This window comes from Solea solea, chromosome 17 (assembly GCF_958295425.1).
Source record: "Solea solea chromosome 17, fSolSol10.1, whole genome shotgun sequence".
Lineage (NCBI taxonomy): Eukaryota > Metazoa > Chordata > Actinopteri > Pleuronectiformes > Soleidae > Solea > Solea solea.
Genome location: NC_081150.1, coordinates 6,718,640 through 6,724,639, shown reverse-complemented (window position 1 = coordinate 6,724,639; position 6,000 = coordinate 6,718,640).

Below are 6,000 nucleotides of genomic sequence, written 5' to 3'. Positions count from 1 at the left end.
CACACTCAGAGTCACTTGAATCACATTTCTCTCCCAGTCTGATACTTGGTTTGAACTTCAGCAGGTCTACATGCCTTCATGCACCGAATTACAGCGATGTGATCGGCTAATTACATATTTGAATGAACAAGCAGTTGAACAGGTGTACCTAATAAAATGGACGGGGGGTGTACGTCCATCTGTTTCTGTATCACACATAATTCACACATTGTTAGCACAGCCATTGGGAGTATTTTGGGGACCCGGGGCAGACAACCTGCTCAAAAACACTGAGTGTGAACTGAAACAGTAACCTTGTGATTAGTAAACAAAAGCAAATAGCACTGCAAGCAATATACACAATTAATACAGTAGATTTTTTTATAATAAATAGTGACTGTAGCAGCTGGGATGCTGTTTCACTTCTCCCATTTGGCCAGTTTAAATGGGTTTGCCTGCAAAATTGCAATTTCTGTCTTTCACGTAAACATTAAATGCACAATGTGTGTTCAGTGTCAGTAACTGCTGAGCCCTCTTCACACCAATTATCCGGCTTGGTAAGAATAAAGAGTTTTGCCCTTTGACTCCAGCAATCATTCTGCTGTGTTTTTTAAATTCCTGCTCTGCAGTGAACAGTAGCGCACGCACACACAGCACACAGCACCCACACACAGGCACACACGGACAGTCAGACACCTCCGATGCCAGACAATGCTGCAGAGTCATGATGTAATTAGACTTGTTAATTGGAAATGAGCCTTTCGCCACCTGCGGCAGTGAGAGTGTGAGTTTGTGGTCATCGCCACAGAAATGGGCCTGTTAATTGTTTTGCTTTCCAGGCATCCATGGTGGGGGAAGAATGTTACAGTACAATCTCAAGTTACACCTCAGACTGCTAAACCTGCTTGCATAAAGGGACATTGTGGTCAGTTTGCAGGGTTTATTTTCATTAAATTCACACTCATCTACGTTATATATATAAAAAAAAAACTCATTATCACATTGAAACCCCCTGACAAGCAGGGAGATAAGGAACATCTGGTTGGACAGGAGAATTATTTTACATCAAAAAACAAAGACGACGCAAAGAACGCTTTGATAGTTTCAGAAGGTGAGTGGCAGAAATGTCATTATGATTTAATGCAGCCCCCTCCTCCCACCCCTACGGCTTTTCTTTAACAACATCGGCATTTCTGACAACTTTCCTGCTCCATTCTCTGCACAGGAGAAGAATCCTCCTGAATATAAATAATGCCTGACTCAGAATACATTTCTTTATGCTGCTAATCCAATTTCCTAGATGCCTTGAATGCTGAGAACGCTCTCATGCATTCATTTTCCAAGGCTGATCAAAGATTCTTAGCAGCTAATTAATCATTTAAAGAAGCAAATTATATTTGATGGTCAGATCATGATTTGCAAAAAACAAGCGGTTCACAGTCTGAACCAATGATGTTTCATTTCCAGACAGATATGGATTTCATAATGGATAAACACAGACTCGCTGTCTGCTTCATTCCCCTCTAATGGAAAAAATCTTTTGACGCTTCCTGTTTTTGTAATTCTAAAACAATATTACAAACTAGTCATTATAGCTGCACTGTAAACACAAAAAAGCAGATACTTCCGATCTGAGAAAATATAAAGTCTTGAATACAATTTTTCATCAATAAAACAGCTCTCTGTGGCTCTCTCTCCTACAATGTTTGAAAAACTGAATTGACCACAAATAGCCTTGAATTTCAGTTTCAAACATTAAGATTTCTTCTAGATCGTTTCAAAAGGCGTTGAATCTTTTATATAAATAAATCTTTTAGTGGAGTGATAGAAAAACAACATATTCATTTGTGACAAAAGTGTATCGATCATTTCCTCTGCTGCTCCATCTTTGTGGGCCCTGTGATTGACTGCATGTGCTCTCCATTTCGCCGAAATAGGCTCCATCGACGGACGGATGGATGGATTTCTTCTATCAACTTTCTTTACATTTGACATACTTTTATGAGGCAACATAGAATCATTCCCGCCTGCACAGATCCATGTGTTTCCAGTTGAAACTGCATATTCCGACTTTGGCTCAGGCTGTGCGTGTGCAACCATACACTGTGCAGTATCTCAAGTGATTTGATTTTAAAATACTTCCATAGACCCAACCGGAGGTTCATTTATTGAACGCCGCTGCCTCAGACTTTGCATTTCTCCATTTCACACCCCGTCAGGCATTTACTCAGAATCACTCACTTTTTGCAACATTTGCAAAATGCAAAGATTCGCACAGAAACTTTAAGTTGTTTTGTGGAGGCAGTTAAACAACGTGGAACTGACACACTTGGCACAGTGCAAACTACTAGGATCAGCGTTTAATGTTTCCCACTGTCGGACAAGGATATGCTGTAGACTGACCGTAAAACAACAGCACTAGCACAGCTGGTAAGTGAACCCGGCATTGAATTGCAAAGTACAACCAGGTTGATACGTATATATAGCCTAAAGTAAATAATAGATAGACTGAAGTTGATCGATACTCTGTGGGAGTGAACTAAAGAACCAAGAGAAGAAGTTTCTGTTTTCACATGCAGTCCTTGCTGTTCACTAACTCCTATATAACTTAAAAAAAACCTCTACTGCAATGGACACAAACTCCTGCAGGGAAGGAGAAGGTATTTATTTAACAATCTTTTTTCTTTTTTACTCTCTGCCTCTACATATTATACAGGAAATAAATCCACCAACAGGAAGACGAAATGACAGCACGACTCATAGAGGTGGTTTGTTTTTGCCGTTGCCCCCTGAGCCCAATTATTGTTGTTTACTGGCTCCAGATTTTGTCACATATAGGCTACAGTAGAGGGCACGAACAACAGTATGCTGCAGAATCACTGACACTCTAGATAAGTGATCGCATAGTAACCCGTGAAAGATAACAAGTTTTTACCATGTCTTCACAAATAGTAGACTACGATACATTTATTCAGATAAACCATTGACATTTATTTTCTCCATTGGGTTTCTCAAAGTTCTCAAAGTTTTGTGTAACGGTGTTTATTCCCTTTAAAGATAAAATACAACTTTACTTTTTCAACGTCACAATATTTACACCCAAAGCCAAACGGCTAATGTTGCAAAACCCCAATGGGCTGTTTTTATCTTCCACCGCAGATACAGACACACTACAATTTTGTTAATTGTGCAGTAACAATGGCCCATTGTCATTCCCTTTTCTTCTTGTGTTGCATCTTCATAATGGCCGCCAGTAAGTGTTGAGTTGCACTGAGCACCCAAGCTGCTCACCCTCATCTTTACCCTTTTGTGATTTGTGACTCACGCTGTTAAATGTGAGCCCATCATCATCAAAAAGTCCCACAGAGCTTGCTCCATCATTGAACATGATACTCATTCCATAAAACCCAGATCTCATAAAGGAAGCAGCACTTGTACAGTGTTAAAACCTTTTTTTTTTTTTTTAAATCAAACTCGTACCTGCTGGCTCAGATTAGGCTCCCTTATCTGTGTGACAAATTAATACACAACATTGCCCACGGTCTCACATGCTGCCATGGCTAAAAGACACTTCAGAAATGATGTAGAATGTGATCTTCAATAGAAACAACTATATTTTCTGCTATTAACTGTTTTACCAATGCTTTTTTAGAGTGCATATATTTAAGATGTACACTGCTTAACATGATATGAATAATCTGGTATGGATAAAACCAGATGATTCATATCAGCTCAGTTAATATATGTTAAGCTGCTTCTATTGTCTCAGGTAACATAATGTTTTACATTTTTTGAACTACATAGAAATGAAACCCTTGACACCTCAACATTAAATGAGTTGGTTGAAAAGTAAAGGTTGACCACATTCACACTTGTAATTCTAACTTCTAATAATAAAAATGATAAGGGTGAAAGTTGTGCAACAAAAGTTGTGTTTACATTCAATGTTAAATACATTTTGTATCCTTAAATGCTGAATAAATTTCCCTCCTTGGAAAAAAAGAGCATGGATTTTTATCCATATTAGCTTTTCATTGCATCTATTGGTGCAACTACGTGTTTGCAATATGTTTCTTGGCACATTATTGCATCTTTTACTTTCAGAATGACTTGTGTCTCATGAAAATCAATAATTAAAAGGGTCACTGTGACGCCGTGTCTGTTTTTGCAGTGAGTTTCAACACAGGAGTTTTAACTTCATGCTGGTTAGATTCCTGCTGAGGTTCGATCGTCGGGCTATAGAGGAAATGGCGGGATGTCACCAAACACTAATGACCATGATAAAGTTCCTCTGCCATAATGGATTGATAGAGATGTCAATCAAAGTGTGAATACATGCCCACACAGTCCTGCGGGGATAACTAATCAAGCAAGCAAGAGAAAACTATGTGAGTGGACCATAGATACACAGCATGGAGGCAGTAAATTACAACATCAACATCAAACTAGTGATTCGGATTCATGATTCCGCTGTCGTTTTTGGCAGTTAGCATTTGCAATGTAGCACGTCTGCCTTCTTCTTCTTCTTCTTCTCTTTCCTTCTGTCTCCTCCACACAGTTTCAACGGCATTTTACAGCAGTTAGTATCCCTTTACTTCTCATTTTGAACACCTTGAAAAGATCCTCTCTCTGAATACTGCGGGGGAGTCTGTTCCTAACTTTATGTAACTCCTTCTTCTTGTCTTTGCCTGACCGCATCACATTGCTCAATGTGTGCTCTCGGAGAAGTGGTTAGGAAAGCAGAAAGCACATTGATTTTGGGCAATTTGTATCCAGCCAGAGAGAGCGCTGTTAATTTTCATTCTCGACATCTAATCTGGGGTTGATTTACAACTAGGATGTAAAGTGAATGTAATTGCCAGCACTTAACTAACAGGTAAGATGGCAAAAACAGCAGTGCTCTGCACACTGCAAGTCCAGCAGCAAAAAAGACAGTGGAGCAGTGATGAGGATTTGACCTGAGGAAAGATACCCGTGGTGGTTGCCTCTCTTACATCTGGAAGGAAATGTCCAGGACTCTTTTCGAGAACTCTTACAGCTTCACTGCTCTTGCACATACAGTAAGATTAAAATCCAGGCCAAAAACAGTAGTGGCCCCTGAGTTTTGGAACAGTTAACCTTTTATATGAAAGCTTTCCAGATGCAAGAACTATTTTTTTTATTATACAATGTGCAATTACAATAAAAACAAATGTTGGTTACATTCAAACTATTGGCAAAGGTGTTCACACAAAGCTGATTGAGCCGAACAGCTCAACACGACGCTCTCTGTGTTTGTCAGAATAACAGTGTTGGGATCTCATGTTGCTTGCCAGATTCCCGCTCTGCACACAGGAAGTGATTAATATTATGTGAAGACAGACAATGAGAAACACACAAAAGCGCCCACGACGTGTTTGCTGAAAAAAACACTTCGTTCAGCAGTTTTGATGGAATAAAGTGTCTTGTCCCTGCCCATCCCTGACCTGCTGCTGTACACACACACACACACACACACACACACACCCTCAACCAGGTTTGATTATTTATTTGACAGAGCAATGAAACAGAATAACATCAACCAAATCACCAAATGTTTACACACTTTTGTAATGCATTTATTGATCATGTTTATTCGGCTTATTTATGTGTGTGATTTATTTGTTTACATTTGTATTTGTATTGTAATGTAAGGTTATTTTTAACGTGACATAGAAATAAAGTGTAACTTTAAACCCTGATGTGCTGCTGTGTACACACAAACACACCCTCAACCCCAGGTTTGATTCTTTTGTTTTACATCAACGAAATCACTATAATCATCATTAAATGTATTTTTTTTTTTATTTGTGATTTATTTGTTGTTTCCATTTGTATTTGTGTTGTTGGCTAATGTCAGGTATTTTTTTTTTTAATGTGTCAAAGAAATCAACTTTAACTTTAAACCCCTGATGTCCTCTCTGGATGCTGAGAGCGGTGTTGCGAGGCTGCAGGTGCATGCAGTTGCGGCCAGTGGCTGGTAGGAGGCACTGTAGGGCTTGT